The 18,367-nt window shown below is 40.8% G+C and overlaps 1 long non-coding RNA gene across 1 annotated transcript in view; it reads left to right on the top strand.

Moving 5' to 3' along the window:
• Positions 1 to 905: 905 nt before the first annotated feature.
• The window catches only part of LOC123978502, a 33,827-nt gene continuing 16,365 nt past the window's right edge, over positions 906 to 18,367 (top strand). The window contains exons 1-2 of the long non-coding RNA XR_006826984.1: positions 906 to 966; positions 2,058 to 2,199. This is a non-coding gene — a long non-coding RNA (uncharacterized LOC123978502). The remainder of the gene's footprint in view (positions 967 to 2,057; positions 2,200 to 18,367) is intronic.

Below are 18,367 nucleotides of genomic sequence, written 5' to 3'. Positions count from 1 at the left end.
ATTAATTTCCAGGATTAATTTATAAGTAAAACTCTTGAGTATTCTCTGACATTATAGTCACACATTTATGAGAGAAACTTCACTTTGCAAGGCTGCAACATCACACAACACACATCTCTGCCGTGTAGTATGCATGCAGTGGAAAGTTATATTAGACTTTGCAATTGGATTTAGCAGTGAGGAAATACTCGTGAGTTTAGCCTACAATCACTATATTATTATGCACCTTAGAAATTTTGCCATGGATTGGGCGTATTCAGATAAAAACACCAGAGTGATTTAGATTTTTTTGTGACTTTAGTTTCAGGGAATTTCAGATTTTCATTCTGGCTTTTTTTCTCGGTTTATTAACCCCCACTCTGGCTCTTAGGATAATTCAATTATAGCCAACAGATGGGTTACATCTAAGAAACTGGCCTGTTAATTAATAAAGATCTACCCCCTAAAATCACAGAAGCTGCAGGGCTCGCACGTAACGATGTTGTAGCTGCAGCTGCAACCGCAGTGGAACAAATCAGGATGAAATCTAAACATATTTTATTAAGTGATGTGTATTAATAACCTACTTCTCATCTTTAAAAAGGTGGTATTAGGCTCATTTTCAGGTTCAAAATCTTATTTAGGGATTGTACCAGAACAGGTTTACATGGTTTAATTAAAAAAAAAACACCATATTTTTGTTATACTGCACGTTGCTGCAGCTCCTCTTTTCACCCTGTGTTGAACGCTCCGTTTTAGCTATGGAGTGATACATCTTGTCTCTGAATGATCTTTTTTGGGAGTTGCATATGCACAGTTCCTAGTTAAGGACTACTACCCAATCAGAAGCAGAGAAGGGCGGGTCAGAGAAAAGCCGGTAATAGCCAATCAGAAGTAGGGAAGGGCGAGTCAGTGAGAAGCAAACACAGCTTTGTTTCAGCTGTACATGTTGCCAACCAGCCTGGCTGGAGCAAGAGTTTCAGAGTGGTGAGTTATTAATCTGTAACAAAAGTATCTTTTGTCCATAAAGTTTTAACTGAGCTCTGTCTCTACATCACAGTAAGAATTTTATGTCCATTGACTGCCTGGAGGGTAGCTAGTGTTTGGTAGGGAGAGGAGGTGTGTGCTCAGTGTTTTTCCACCAGTGTTTTTGAGGGCATGTCGGGCTAGCCGCTTGGCGAGCGTTATATGAGGCGCATTTAGCTTTCTTCTCTGTGTCCTCACAAGGATGAAAGGGAAGCGGCTGGGCTACAAATTAGCTGTTTTCAAGCAGTTCAGAGCAGTGTTTTCTGTGGGAGACGGGAACTCCCTTTGTGGTGGACTTTGGGCTTTTTCACTTTGCAAACCTAGTACATGCACAAAAAAGGTATATAACTCAATAAAGAAAAGGGAGAAAAAAACAAAAAGCATAATACCTCTTCTTTAACACTGAGTACAGACGTGGTGTGTAGTCCACATACATAGAGTAAACTTGAGTTAACCACGAACATAACCTGCTCGGAGCAGTTTGGAGATGCAGCGTAAATTGCCATGGCAACAGATCTCAGTTAACCCCATTATACCCGATTAGCTTGCATCAGTGCCACATGCCTCAGAACATTTTGTGATTACCTTGTAGTGTTTGTTGCCTAGCCTTGATAGACGTTTTTGTATGTGGCCTTGTTACAAACTGTGCAAAGATAAGGAAGTGGGCCAGGGATTGAGCTCCAAAAACTGATAGCTCTTGTCCTCAGTAGTTTTATTTTGTTTATTCACACTAGGTTCAGGGGTGCTGTGTGCTTCATGTTTTTGGTTTTGCAAAGTATTTTAGTTAGGGAGGTTTTTGTGTTTACTCCTTTTATTTTTTCTGTAGTTAGAATAATAGTCCCCCTTTGGAGGATCTCTTTTTGTTATATTCCTTTGTTGATTTCCACAGCACCCATTGGCCCATTTTCTGTTGTGAGTTCTGTTTGCCTTGTTTTAAATAAATATCCTTTCAAAATACCAGTTACATCTGGTTTATTTTTATGTCCCAATACCACTAGCCCTACAGGATGTAACAAAATCTTTCAAAACAGACCGTGATTTGCTTTTGACAGGTCATCATCCAGCACAACTTGTAAGTCAACATCGATCAGAAGTCCTAGAGTTGTTCAGAAAAACATCTACAGTTCCCAGGCAACTGAGCAAACTCCATCTGCTGATGCAGGCCGTGTGATATTGTAAAAATCTCCAGAATGAGTAAGTAGACCTTGAGTTGAGACTTTGTCAACTGCTGTTTCAAAGGCCAAAGTAATGATTTATAGAAGATATTTCAAAGCAGAATCTGAAGAAGTCGGTATAACCGGGTATTTTTTTCCACTTTTCTCACAGTGGACTAAGTATCCCATATGAGTAATTGATAAAAAAAAATTCTAGTAATAAAAACTCTCTAGACACCTGTAAAGGTCATGTACTGGGATTTTTAATTTTTTTCCTCACAAGACAAGCACATCCAGACTATTTTCAAAATCAAAAACAATTGCTGCAATTGACCCCTTGCTAAGCCACGCCAATGCATTACCTGACTATTGAGAAAGAGGACGACATTAAGGATTAACGCTGTTCCTGTAAAGCTGGGTAGGTCTCTATTCACTATTACAATCATTAAAAAGCAGAACACTAGGGCTATGTTACGTTACATTCAGTTAGCTAGCGTTAGCTAACAAATATTACATTAGGAACAATCCACAGCCTACATCTTTCTGGATTTGTTTTAGGTTTTGGAAAGGGAATAAATCGTAGTTCTTCTTTCAACCTCTCTGGGTAGCTACTGTAACTATTACAAGTGCCTCAGGAACAGCTTTGACCAAATCTTGGAAAAATACTTCAAAAGAAAGCTAGAAAACAGCTCATTTTGCAAATAGAGTAAAAGGAACGCTGCCATGAAAGTGTCAGACCTCAGTTGGAGCGAGTCCTATACTGCACTGTGATTGGCCAGCTGCGTATTCGGGGCGTGGCTTAGCAAAGGGTCAATTCCCCCAAATTACTGCAGTATTTTCTGAAAGGCTGCTGTCACTGCTGTAATGGAGGTATTGCTATCTCAGGCGTCAGGCGGTCAAGGAAATCAGATCAGAGAACACTGAAATTAAACCGGACTCTTCAGGCACGAGGCAGCCTTGGTAGATTGGCTTCACAGATGAAGTACCTACAGCTATTTACACTTGAATATGGCGATAAAAGAGGCTATTTGCTTGTACAAAGCTATTTTTAAGGGTCTGTGTGCACCACAACTTATTTGCAAAAATATCAAAGTGAGCGAAATTGCAGCACTTTTAGTTTGAAAACACTTAACCGTACAAATTGTCCATGCTGCACAAATGTACACGGGTTGACTGCTTCATAACATTAAAGGACATAAAATATTATTAAAGATTGTTATTGGTGGGCTAAAACAGCACAGAGGGTTATTTTTTCCAGCAATGTAGTTTGTAAGATGGTCCCTAAATAAACTGCCTGTAATTACAGTGAAATTTAATTAGACATTACCAAAAGCTTCAGGCAGACATGCTGTATATACAACTTCCAATCTTTCTACAGACCTCTCTTGGATCATTATTAGAAGCGTGTTGTAATTACTGGCCAGTCAACTGTTAACATTCAATTACTGATAATGATTTTTGCAGTTTTTCTCCCAATGTTGCAAAAAGCTTCCCACAGGGTGATCGGTTATTTGTACAATCAAACTAAGAAAATGTAAAAAAGTATGTTGCATCCCAGCAAAGAATGGAGCCTAAATCGAGAACTATACAATGAAAGCCAAAATGATCTGTATTCATTGAAACTGCAAAACTCAATTCCCCTGACAGACGATGAGTGGATCGGCCTTCACAAGGTTCACGGTCAGTCTTTTGATCTTGAAGTGACTCTCCCATACGGCTCACTATTGACATTTATCAGTGGCTCCCAGCCGGGACTTAGAAAGCAGAGACCATATCGACCTCTTCAAATGACAGATAAAGGCAGGACCAAGGTCGCTGGGTTACTGTAGGCCTACACTTGTGTGAATTATGTTCAAAGCTGGAAGCTTTTCAGAAAAATAACTTTCTTTTTTCATTGTTTTATAATCTTTATTTAATCCTGCACGATTAAAGTCAGTGTTTCCATTCTGTTATTCTTTACACACAGGTCCGAAAGACACACATATGCACATGCACAAACAGGACAGCAACACACGGAGAGATGTTAGAGTGAGGGGGCTGCCACTCAGTGCGGCTCCCTGAGCTGTTTGTGGTCGGACCCTCTGGCTGGATGAATTTTACGCATAAATCATGCACAACAGCTTGGGCCCTGATGCAGCGCCACACAACTTTCTAAATTCCTCCATCTCAGGAAGAAAATAAAGGTCAGGTCGAAACAGTGTAGAGAGACTGCCGCAGCTGTTGTGTGAAGCTGCTTCCACCAATTATAAAACAAGTTAATTAAGATAAAACGATAATAGCGCTGAGTGCTGTTTCACAACGACAATCGTTTTGTTTTACAAATCCAGCGCACCTCTTTCCTTTACAGCTGAGGCCCTCCCTAAAGGGTATATTAAGTGTTGCTTTACCTGATCGGTGCTTGTTAAATATCCACGGTGTCTGCATCTTTTAACGTCATAGCGATTTATAGTTTTCTCACCGCTGGTTTCTGTCACTGCATCTCCTGACAAAACACCACGGTTTTATTTCAGCGTTATATGTGTGTGTGTGTGTGTTCTTATTTTTATACTCATTATATTAGTTTGTCCATATATGTAGGGCTTAGGTCAGAGCTGTGAGATTGTAAGTAAGTAAACTTTATTTATATAGCACCCTTCACAGACAAGGGGGGTCACAAAGTGCTTCACAGTAAAAAATAGAATAAAATAAAACAAATAACAACAACAACAACAACAACACTTAAAATAAAAAACTATATGGCTAGTTAAAAGCTTGTCTAGAAAGATGTGTCTTATGGTGTTTTCTAAAAGTTTCCACAGAATCCAAGGCTCTCAAGGCTAAAGGGAGAGAGCCTAATTTTAGGGGTAATGTTGTCTGGGGCAAAAATCAACACCTCAGTTTTGTCTGTATTTAGTTGCAAAAAGTTGTCTGCCATCCATTTGTTATAATATAATTGGATGTCATCAGCATAACAATGATAAGATATGTCTTCAAAGCTACCAATAATCTTTCCAAGAGGAAGCATATACAGACTGAAAAGCAGGGGGCCGAGCACAGAACCTTGGGGCACACCACAGGACAAAGGAGCAGAGTCTGACATATATGTTCCTATGGACACAGAGAAACTCGGAGAGATAGGAGGAAAACCAGTTCAGAGCTGATCCAGTAATGCCCACAGTTGTTTTCAATTTATCAATCAGAGTGCAGTGATCAACAGTATCAAATGCTGCACTGAGATCTAATAGGACCAGCACAGAACATTTATCCCCATCAGCAGCCATCAAAATATCATTTGAGACCCTAAGGAGGGCAGTCTCAGTTGAATGGTTTTTACGAAAACCAGACTGAAATTTATCAAAGATATTATGGGAATCCAAAACATTATGTAGCTGGTTCGCAACAACCTTTTCTAGAATTTTCGAAAGAAAAGGCAATTTAGAAATAGGCCTATAGTTTCTAAATGAAGCTGCATCAAGATTGTTCTTTTTCAAGGTAGGCTGAACAACCGCATGCTTAAAACAGCTGGGGACCTGACCCAGCTGTAGAGATAAGTTTAAAATTGAAACCAAACATGGGCCAAGTAGATGTATGGATTTTAAAAGCAAAGATTTGGGTAAAATATCAACAGGGCTTTGTGAAGGTTTCATCATGCCCCCTAACTTAATGATATCATTCAGGGTAATGGGGCAGAAGGAGTCCAGTATTGAAAGTCTGTGATGTTTAACTATATGGGGGTTTGCTGATGGAACATTGCCTGCCCTGACAGCTCTAACCTTGTCCACAAAGTGAGATAAAAAGAGGTTGCAGTCAACATTTGAAAACACAGGGACAATACATGCAGCTGGAGAAACAATGTTGTTAATGGTCTCAAACAGAGCTTTAGGGTTTTTTTGACAGGCAGATATCAGGTTAGTAAAGTAAGAGGATCTAGCATCCTTGAACATTCCATTTAAGTCTATTAAGAGTTCTGTAAGATGTAGGCGGTGGACTTGTAGCTGAGTCGCTTTCCATAAATGCTCAGTTCTCTGACAGACACGCCTCAAGCTGCGAATGGTGTCATTCATCCACGGGGATGTATTAACAGAGGGAATTTCTCTAGTGTTAAGAGGCGCCACTTTGTCCAACAGCAGGGTGCTGTGATCATTAAACGCCTGTGCACAAGCGTCTGCGTCATTTGAAATAAGAACCGAGCTTGCGTCAAATGCGGCTGAAAATTTCTCAACAGTAAGCTGGTTAATCAAACGTGAGCAGGACGCTCGTTTAGCAGGCAGAGGATCCTCATCACAAACAAGATCAAATAAGATGTATTTGTGATTACTAACAAATACATCTTCAATGCAGACATTATTAATGTTTAAACCATGAGAAAGAACAAGATGGAGCGTATGTCCCTTGTTTTGATTGTTTTCCTTTCTTGCTGTTCCTCTCCTTTCCTTGAATTTTCATTCAAGGCCGGGAGAGGATCTCTGTTCACCAAAACATAGAAACCTAGACTGTGTAAATGATTATGCATCCCTTTGCTCAGGGCCAGATGTTAGTGACTGTCCTAGGAGACAGAACCTCTGGCCCAGCTGATTAACATTGTAGTACTTATCTGTCTTTCTCTTTTTATTAATAAATTCTTATTTGCTTAATCCCTCACCAGCAATTTACAAATTTCCACGGCAAATAGCATCAAACTTTCCTAAACGGCTGTGGCTGGAAATGGCAATGGAAGACATCGTGGACATGGAAAAACATGCAAAGCAACAAAATGAATTTTATTCATCATATAGCCTAGTGTTTTACAGAAAATATTCAAATGTAACCCCCAATGTAATCGTGAGCATTTTCATAAGTAACTGTAATTTAATTGCACAATTTTCCCTAGTTACTGTAATGGATAACAGTTACATTTATTTTGTAATCTAATTCATGAATACGTTCTTTTATTCATTTCTATCTGTGGGATGGTTCTTGTTTTGTCAGAGGGGTTGTTGTTTGGGATGCTTTAACTGTGCTCCCCCTCATGATGGGCGTCTGGGCACATGAAGAGCTGTTTTCTTTACTCTGCTTTGAGCTGGACTGGTACAGTGCATAGCCATCGTCTCCACTTCTCACAGAAGTAGGTTTTATGTTTTTTATGTTGGTGAATATCAGGTGTTGTACTGTCTGTGCCATCTGTGTGCATAGATTGTATTGTGATGCACTATTGCTACGCCTGGCTACAATCATCACTGCTCTGACCACTGGAAAGTGTAGTTGTGACACCCCTTTAAAAATGCGCTTCAGTTCACCATCTCTCTGAAGACGGTAATAATTTCACTCTAACTGCATGTGGCTATCAGCGCTGGTGTTTGTAAATTGGACTTTTTTCCAATGAGGCTCAGTTGCATGGAAAGGGCCCAATTTTGTGCTAAATGTATGCACATTGCCCAATTTAAATATGTGCAAATAGCATAGAAATCCCCTTTCCAATGCCTGGGGGGGTGTTGTGTTCGACACAGGTTCGAACACACTGATTCATTTGCCTGTTTGGTTCAGCTTGTTAAGGCTGTTGTGGATTAAATTGGAAAATACATAAATTGTTTTTCCCTGTGTGGGTCCAAGTAGAGATAATGATGCCGAGTGACAGTCACCAAAACAATCACTCAACAAGTTACCTGTCTGTCCATGCCATCATGTTTACTCCTCTTGGTTTGTTTGTAAAAGGTCAGTATCAACACAAAACATTTGACATCTGGACCAAATGAACCCAACTACGTGTGAAAGCTACCTTAAGCTATCATTTTTCATTCTTCACCCAAAAACTTATGGTCATTTGTTTAACAACAAATGCCTCTGAGGAGAAACTATCCGAAAGTGTGTGCCATTATCCCCATTTGCACTATAAATTCCATCTAGAATTCAAAGACATGCAGACTACTTGAAGGGAAGGAAGCAGTCAGTAGGCGGCTGTGATGTTAGCCGTTTTGCTCCACCTTTGAGTGTGGCCATTCAGGATAGGTATAAACTTTTTTGCCTTTAGAAGTCAACATTGAATTGTACGACCTTGTTTGTTTGAAGCATACTGAACCTTCAATAAAAGGATTACTAAGGATTAGGTAGGGATTATGCAGATTTCAGAAATTCAAGTGTTTATATTAACAGCTCATCAGTACGTATATGGTAAATTATAGAGGTGTGTTGAAGCACATGTGTAACGTGAAGCACACCGTGCATAACAGCAGCATCATACATTCAGATCGTGTGCTAGTCACACACGAGCCATTGCCAAGGCAGCGTGTCAAAATGAACAGCTGTCAGAACAACAACCCAAGTGTGTTTTCTGTTGTGTGATTAGTGCAGGAGATTAAGACGCTGGTTGTTTGCCAGTGAGAAGAAGGAGACAAAAATTCTGCTGCAAACTGTACAAATGAAAAGCAGAAAAATTTGATTTTTTGCCACATCCTTTTTCGTTCCCAAACCTGCATTTATAAATGGACCGGTTTCAGAATCCTGCAACCGGTCCACAGTTACAGTGCTTTCTGTAACTGTTCCCAGTTGCTTCTGGTTTTATGTGTGCCTGCACTCACACTGAAAGGAAATTCACTGCGGTTTAATATTTTGTTCTTACTGCAACATTAACAGCGTGTTTAATAATGTGCTGAAAGCCAGCGTTCAGTTAAATTATAGGCGACTGGGATGAAGTGGCATGTTGGAGTGAGAGATAGTGATGCTCCAACTTTCAAAAGGGCCATTTAAAAAGGACAATGATAACACTTGAGAGTGAGAGACAGTGAATCTGGAGTGACACATGCATGTCAAACTTCAGAATGCCCACCTTCAGAAGCCAAAAAACTTTCATGACCCAACCCCCCAGAAAAAGTGGAATTTATTTTTATCAATCGATAACAATACAGGCAACTGAATTAAACAAGATTCCGGTTAGAAATATAACCTTGTTTGCTGCTTTAAATTTTTTCCTCTGGCCCTCTAGGTGAAAGATGTTGACAAAGTTGACACTTTGTTTGGAGAACAGGTGAATCTCAAGGTTGAGAAATTTCGGGGGTGATTTCATTCAAGTTCTCCTACAGCTTGCAGTTCATCCATATGCTCAGCAGCAAGAGATGGAATAGGTATACAGAATCAGTTCACACAATCAGCTGCAGAGTCAGCTGTTTTGGATTGCTCTCTGAATTGAGGCTCAGCTATGGATCCATTTGTTTTAGACTGTTAGACGCAGGAGAAACAAAATCAGCTGGGATTAATGTCGAGGTTTCTTTTTTGTACTAAACCTGATAAACTTCTGTCTTTCTATGGTTTAAAATAAAGTACAAGAGCTTGAATATTAATCAGATTAAGGATGACTGATACAAAAGTTCAAGTCTGTCACCCTTTCAAAATCCTAATTTCATCCTCGCTTTACTGTTGTCAGCTCCACCTTGGGGCTCAGTCAAACTCTGGTGATGATACTGATGACATAAATTGTGGGAAGCGTATCTGTTCTCAGGGTCCTAATCCTCTAACCCCTACCCTAGAACTGGAGAACATAGGACCCTTTGACTACATCCACACTACAACTACTACTAAAAAACACGTCAAGTGACATGTAAACTGGGCATGAACGTGCTGGTGTAAACAGGAAGAAGATTATCTACTCCGCAGTTGCAGATGATACGGTGAAAGAAGAAAGTGCTACAAAGAATAGCAGTGGCGAAGAACCACAACAGAGATTTGTTTGCATGGACCAACAATGAGGTGGAACTGTTACTGAAAGTAACACTGGAGTACAAAGCGACAGTGGCGGCGGAAAACAGTCATAGCAAAGCAAATAGGACATGCACAGTATAAGTGTAAGTGTGTGTTAAAGTGTGTTTGAACAGTACAAAATATTTGAATAAAAATACCAAAACAAAAGTCTGTCAGTAGCATTGTGTTTTTGCTTTGCATTACTCACAAGACATAATTATGGAAGCCAATCTTGAGTATCTGATTCATTTCAACTAATAAGCTGCTCCACCTGGCATCAACGCCAACAAACACACTTGTGTAAAATGCATTGTACTTTACATGCATAGTGTAAGTCTAAAATGATTAAATATGTGTGGCAGCCTCTAAATATGATAACAGAAGGAATAAATTTGGGTATTTATGACTAACAGAGAGAGGTGTGTTTAAGTTACTCTGCAAACAAACTAATCTGTCTAAAAACAACAATTAGTGATAGTTGCAGGAATGGGTGAAACTGCTCGACAATGACTCCCGGCCTGACATTCTGCAGTTCATTAATAGAAGGTGTCATAAGTGTTATGTTGTTATAACATGTTATAAATGGGCCTGAGTGTGTTGAAGGAGGAGAGGTGTGTAGCGTGACATAAGCATTTTTGCCAACTTGTAGTTGTACCTACGACAACCACTATATGGATTGCTCTGAAATTCTGACATTCATGGTCCCCAGTGGATGAATCCTAATGACTTTGGTGATCCACTGGCTTTTCCTCTAGCGCCACCATGAGGGTGACATTTCTAGTTTTGAGTGAAATGTCTTGATTACTATTGGATGGATTGTCTGTTGAAGAAATCATGCAGGCCTCACCTAGAGACATTATTTGTAAACTGTAAACCGTTTTATTCACCGAGGGAGTTTTCCTCGTTTGTTCTGGTCGCTGTTTACATTCCACCTCAGGCCTGTGTTAGTGAAGCGTTACTACACCTGGCCGACCAGATAACTAACGTGGAGAAAAAACACCCAGACTCCCTGCTCATTGTTCTACGGGACTTTAACAAAGAAAACCTCAGCCATGAACTTCCATAGTACAGACAGCATATTAAGTGTCCCACGAGGGACACTAACACACTGGACCACTGCTACACAACATTAAAGGACGCCTATCGCTCTGTTCCCCGTGCAGCCTTGGGACTCTCTGATCACTGTCTGGTTCATCTTCTCCCGACACAGGCAAAAACTGAAATCTGCTAAACCTGTTGTAAAGACTGTGAAAAGATGGACCAACGAGTCAAAGCTGGATTTACAGCCACTGACCTGGACGAACTAACTGACACTGTGACATCTTAAATCTTACTGCCGAGTAAAACCTTCTGCACATACAACAACCAAAAACCATGGTTCACAGCGAAACTCACGCAGCTTCATCAGACCAAAGAGGAGGCCTTCAGAAGTGGGGACAGAGTCTTTTACAACCAGGCCAGGAACACGCTGACTAAAGAGATCAAAGCTGCAAAGAGGTGCTATGCTGAAAAGCTAAATAACAACCCTGCGTCAGTGTGGAGAAGCCTGCGGACACTCACAAACTACAAGAGACCATCCCCCAACACTGCTTGTACTCAACAACTGGCAGACAAGCTGAATGGTTTCTACTGTAGGTTTGAAAAGCCCATAGTCACACCTCTCCCCCACTCCAACACCATCTTCAGTCACCTTTCCCCTCTGACCTCTCACCTGCACTCAAGATCTGTGAAGAGGACGGGAGCCACCTTTTCCAAAGGCAGAAGATCAGGAAGGCTCCTGGACCTGACGGTGTCTCACCTTCGTGCCTGAAAATCTGTGCGGACCAGCTGGCCCCCATCTTCACTCAGATCTTCAACAGATCACTGGAGCTGTGTGAAGCTCCCTCCTGCTTCAAACGCTCCACAGTCATCCCGGTCCCAAAAAAACCCTCCATCTCTGGACTAAATGGCTACAGGCCCGTCGCCCTGACCTGAAGTCCTTTGAAAGACTGGTGTTGGCCCACCTGAAGGACATTACAAGCCCCCTGTTGGACCCCCTGCAGTTTGCCTACAGGGCTAACAGGTCTGTGGATGATGCTGTCAACTTGGGTCTGCATTACATCCTGCAACACCTCGACTCTCCAGGTACATATGCAAGGATCCTGCTCGTGGACTTCAGCTCGGCGTTCAATACCATCATCCCGGACATCCTCAGCGCAAAACTCACCCAGCTCACTGTGCCAGCCTGCACCTGTCAGTGGATCACAGACTTCCTTACTGACAGGAGTCAGCATGTGAGGCTGAGAAACATCACATCCAGCTATCAGCTGCACCTCAGGAGACCCATCTGTCAAACTCCGGAGGTTCTTTGCCGACACAACGGTCATCGCCCTCATCTGGGGCGGTGACGAGTCGGCCTACAGACAGGAGGTTGATCAGCTGGCTCTCTGGTGCGGTCAGAACAACCTGGAGTTTAACACGCTCAAAACCGTGGAGATGACCGTGGACTTCAGGAGGAGCCCCCCACTCTGTCCCCCATCACCATACTCAACAGTCCTGTGTCTACTGTGGAATCCTTCAGGTTTCTGGGTTCCACTATATCCCAGGACCTGAAGTGGGAGCCCAACACTGACACCATCATCAAGAAGGCCCAGCAGAGGATGTACTTTCTGCGTCAGCTCAGGAAGCTCAACCTGCCTAAGGAGCTGCTAATCCAGATCTACACAGCCATCATCCAGTATGTTCTCTGCACATCCATCACTGTCTAGTTTGGATCTGCCACCAAAAAGGACAGGAGCAGACTACAACGGACAGTCAGGACTGCAGAAAAGATCATTGGTGCCAACCTGCCCTCCATTCAGGACTTATACATTTCCAGAGTCAGGAAATGGGCAGGAAACTTCACTGCAGATCCATCTCACCCCGGACACAACCTGTTCCAGCTCCTCCCCTCTGGTAGGCGCTACGGAGCACTGTACGCCAAAACCAACAGACACAGAACCAGTTTCTTCCCACAAGCCATCACTCAGATGAACAGCTGATTTCTGATTCACAGTGTCAGGAATAATTCCTGTGCAATAACCCAGTAACTCTGTCTCTAATCAGCCACCTGTCCATCTGTTTACTGGTTACCACTTATTATTTATTTATTTATTCACCATTCTCTATTTCAGTGTCATATTCTATATACTGTATACCAATACACCTACCTCAAGTCATAAGGTCATAGGTCTTATTTATTTTTTCCAGCATCCTTTGCACTATGTTCTATCACACTGTGTACATGTGTACATGTATGCATGTATGTGTATGTGTACCTGTATATCATATCCACCTTCAACATGTACATAATGTTAATAATAGTTTACTCTTGCATCCTTTGCACTCTGATCACTGCACTATTTGTCAATATGTCTATGTTGTTTTGTTCATAGTGTGTATATTAGTGTTGTCTATACAGTAGCTTGTGTCTGATTTTATTTTATTATTATTTTATTATTGTGTTATGGTATTTTTGTATGAGTAACCACATCATGAGCAATGTACAATCCTGAGTCAAATTCCTCGTATGTGTACACATACCTGGCAATAAAGATAATTCTGATTCTGATGAAATTTGGTACAAACATTCATCCATCCATCCATCCATCCATTGTCAACCGCTTATCCTGCTTACAGGGTCACGGGGGGGCTGAGCCAATCCCGGCATACATCGGGTGAAAGGCAGGGTACACCCTGGATAGGTCGCCAGTCCATCGCAGGGCCACAAACATTTATGTCCCTATGAATTGTAATAACTTATTATGCCATAGATCAAGTCAAAATGTATGACCACACAGCTGAATAGACTGTCGTCAGTAAATAATAATAATAATAATAATACACTTTTACTGTCACAGGTTACAGGTTTATTGTTGATCATGTAAAGTTACAGTTTTATTTAGTTAACATTACACTGGGTTTGAGAGTCTGGGGAATGTGTTGACTTACAGTAGGCTAGTTAATAAGCTGTCATTAATTGAATTGCACATTACATGGTTGTGCTCTGTAAGTGAAAAACAGGTTCAAGTTACAGAATTCCTTATAGCTATGCAGTTTTATAAGCAGCCTGGTTTGAACGCAACAGGTGATACAACATTCATTATAACCACGAGTGACTTGAGACTTGACTTGGACACTTGCTCAGTGACTTGAGACTTGACTTGGACTGTAGCTCAAAGACTTGTGAGCATCTCTATTAATTAGCAGTTGTTAGCATGCTAACGTGCCGAACTAAGATGGTGAACATGGTAAACATTACTCCTGCTAAACATCAGTATATTAGTAATGCCACTGTGATTATGTTCCCATGCTAGCATTAGCTCAAAGCACCACCTGTTCTTAGTGCAGCCTCACAGAGCTGCTTGCGTGGCTGTACGCTCTAAATCTGGTTTAATTCATGAAAAATACAATAAATATTAGTTTTCTTAAACATAAATAATACTAAGGGGGACTTTCTTTAAAGAAATTAGGATGGCTGCTGACATTAATATCTCCAACGACCATAACAACTGTCGTAACAACAGCTAGGAACCCTAATGAACCAAGCGGTATCAATCATCTTGACAACAACCCCACAGAGGTTAAATATCTGGGATTACTTGTCAGTCAGTCAGAATTGAAGAAGCCTCTCGGATGAGATGCAAAACGTCTTCAAGTATCTTCAACCAAATCCAGTTACCCTTGCATTTAACGTTCCTTGGAAACCTAATGTGTGCCACACGCAGATATAAATTCCATCACAGCTTGCAGAGCTGAGATTGTGGATAACTGCAATTTCCCAGCTGTGTGCTAAAACCTGTAATCTCTGTTGTATTGCACCAAATTACAATTTTTATCACCTTCTCAAGTGGTTTGAGGGGATCAATTTGATGGTGAAATTAAACCTTTTTAGCTTTCATTGTGCTGTGATTGTGGTGTCATCCATGCTACAGAGAGAGCTGGAGGTGAGTAAAAAGTGTTTTGCGGTGAAAAAGTAGCTGCCTGCTCTGCCAGCTGCCTGCTCTCATTGGCTGGATGTTGATGTTAGTTGGCCGGCCCCTCCAGATATTGGCATGCTAGATATCTGGCAGGTGTTGGCAATGTGTCAGAAATGTGTCGGGGAGCTGTTTTGATCCGATCACTGATTTACCCCTGATCACAGCGTGACGGTCACCGACCTCGCCGACTGGCAAATCGGGCTTAAAATCGTGTAGTGTGAACTAGGCTTACCTTTATGACAGCCCGGCTAACGGCGGACTGTTGGAAACATGGAGATCGCCGAAGTGAGACACATAACTGACTCACTGATGTGATGTGACACTTTAACATACTCCAGTGAGCCTTGATGTAGTGCAGGTAGAGAGACAAAGAAGAAAGCGAGAAAAGAGTGATTTACATAGAAAAATAGGTGAGAAGAAGTGAATGGCAATTTGCTTCCATTGTGGCCGTTAATGCATTTCACTGTGCATTAGTTTGTTCACGGTTTACACAGGGACCACCAAACTTCCTGTAAATAGCCTAAATAGGTCACCAAAAAATGCTTTCACTCTAGAAACGAACTGAACCATGGTTTCTCTTTTTGTCTGACCAAATTTTGTATGTTTGGTCCGGACCGTGGTTGTTTTTTAAACTGCCTGTTATACTAGTGGTATTTACTAATTTGGCCTAAAAGTAGTATGCAGTATGCAAACAAACTCAGGAGAGGCCAATGCCGCATCCTCAAAGTGGTAAAACTGATGGACGAGACACTAGCCTGGAGACCCAGCATTTCGCCTCGTCTGACCAGTTTGTCGTGGTGGTCTCAGGGAACCAAGTCTAAGACAGAAACCAACACACAGAGGGAAAAGACAGTAAGAGTGGGTGTAAATCCTAAAGCAAGTTACAGAGGAGGATGAAGAGAGAGAGAAAGGATTTGCCTAGAGAGACCAGAGGGAGGAGAGGGAGCAGAGGGAGAAAGAGCTATGATTCCATTTAAAATGTTTTGACATAAAAACTGACAGAAATATTCTTTGATGGAAGATGACACATGGGAATAAGGGCATTATAATCCAATTAACACCAATCAAATGTCATAATCTGTTTATAATTACTATACTATAAGTTCAGACAGATGTGTCAGCTCAACAAGATAATGATATATGTAATGTGTGTTTTTAAATATGTATTCCACAGGATAATCATTTTTTTTGCTGATGACCTCAAAAAAGGGTTCTTCCTATGGGCTTGTGAGCATTGTATTAAGATAAACTTGAAAAAAATAAACCATGCTCCTGTCTATTAAGAAGAATATCATGATTATCTGCATATTTAAACCCATGAAGACAGACTATGTAACAACTATGTAACAGCTAGCTTATTTTTCAGCCTAACCCTGAACCAAAACAAAGTAGGAGGAACTTTATTGTCTCTCGTATTGAATGGCGAAAACAGTGTCTGGGTGAGGGTCAATGCTCTGCTGTGACAGTCTGTCTTGTGTTCACACTGTTCATCAAACTCTAGCTGACACCTTTGAATGTGCAAATTACACCTGTCTTCATTTATCTCTTGAGCTGCAGCATCTTCCCTTGAACTTAGTCACATACAGCCAAGTATCGATCTGCCATGTATTTGCATACGTATGGTATATCCCAACTTATTCTCCTCTTTGATCTACTTGAATATTGAACATGGTTGTGCCTCCAGTCTTAATATATTTTGTTTGAGTGCTGGTCAGCTACTGTGATACTACTGATTGAATTATTTGGAGAACTTGTGATTGGAATGGGTTTTGACTCCATGAAATACTTTAGCTTATTTATTTTTTTTATTTTTTAAGTGTTTGTCAACTCAAAAAACAGGTGGTGTGCTTTTGGTTGCTGCACGTCACTGCTGACTGAGGAGGAAAACCAAGTCTGGGACATGTTGATGTGAGATTGATCTCAGTTTCACAACCACCTCTTCAAAGCAATCAAAACCTTTCAGGACATTTTTTGTTACATCTGTTTACTTCTGTTGAAGCAGAGTCACATACATTTTATGACGTTTTGAGTAACACATGTTTGTTATTTCTACAGACCTAATAGTGAGCCAAAGTGAAACCAGAGCTTTTGGATTTTGTTTCAGAAGTAAGAAAACTACATTGAAATTCCCTCTGACATTTGTAACAACGCCAATCATTAAAATAAACCTAAATCAGAGCTTTTCTCAACAGTATGCCATATGGCTCACATCAAATGTTTAGAAAAGTCTGGTAGTATTTTGAAAAACAACAGCAATAATAATAATAACAATATTAACAATATTATTATTATTATTATTATTATTATTATTTTGTGGTTTATTTTATGTTTCTGTTTTGTAGAAGCATTTAACAAACACCATTTCCCAAGGCCCTAGACCATCGCGGTCTAAACGTCACAGCCATAGACTGCATAAAAAAGGTCAAGGCTTGATAAATGAGGCAATCGAGGGGTCGTGGTTAGATCAGACAAGTCTGTAATAACAGCAAGACAGAGAGAGCTGAACACTGTAGAACTTTGTTGGAAGTTGGAAAACTGACTGTACAACTTCCTTGTTCATTGGTTTCGACCATACCTGGCTTAGATTCACTTCGGGTCTCTAAAAGCAGTCTGCTAGTTGGCTGTTAGCTGGATTAGCCGGCAGGTTTCTCCATTCAGTAAGTGCAGTCCTATATGCAGTTAGCAAAAACTAATTCAAGGGGCTACTTTCTGTGTTTATTTTCATTTGGACTCAGAGAGAAGCATTTTTAATTTCACCTTGATGAAATTTAATGGAAAAAGAGAAGCATTTTAAAGGATAGTAAAATTTAAGTTAATGTGGAACGCTTTAGGAGGCTCGCGCTGCTTGCCCCAATAAGTGTTATTTTTCCACAGTTGCGTTTGGACTATGCCTCTGGAATTTTCCTTCAAATTCAAATAGAAAATACACTTTCATTGGCGGCACTACTTCCCCTTTGTTGCCGTCAAGTGAAAATATTGTTCTCTTATTAAAGTAGCTCTCTAATGACATTTTAATCCGGCAGCTGATGCACACAGATTATCTAATTGTTCGTGTGACTTGTTTTATTTGCCTTCTGTGTCCAGTTTAGCTCTAATTGCAGCCTCCTCTCTTACTCAGGCTGTAACGGCACTGACACGACAGCGAGTCTGATGAATAGAGAAAAAAAGAGAGGAAAAGGTGTTCCAGGTCAGTAAGACCTGTAATTTCACCTTGATGAAATTTAATGGAAAAACTAGAAAACGACTCATCATCACAAAAGTGAAAGTCATGTGACACTTTCTTCAAATTGGATCCACAGTTCTGAGCCAAACTGGCCATGACAGGAGGTTACATTCTGCAAGCTTGGGTAGTGAAGCGTGTATGTGTGTTCCCTTATACATATATCTTCATGAGAACCAATTTTAGCAATTAAACCAATTTAGTCTGGGAGTGAGCGTATTTTTGCTGGTCTTCACTTTTTCCAAAAGCTGCTTGATAGTTAATATTTGGTTTTGGTGTTAAAGGATGAGGCAACAAGAATT

This window comes from Micropterus dolomieu, linkage group LG11 (genome assembly GCF_021292245.1).
Source record: "Micropterus dolomieu isolate WLL.071019.BEF.003 ecotype Adirondacks linkage group LG11, ASM2129224v1, whole genome shotgun sequence".
Classification (NCBI taxonomy): domain Eukaryota; kingdom Metazoa; phylum Chordata; class Actinopteri; order Centrarchiformes; family Centrarchidae; genus Micropterus; species Micropterus dolomieu.
This window is presented reverse-complemented; position numbering and strand designations above follow the sequence as displayed.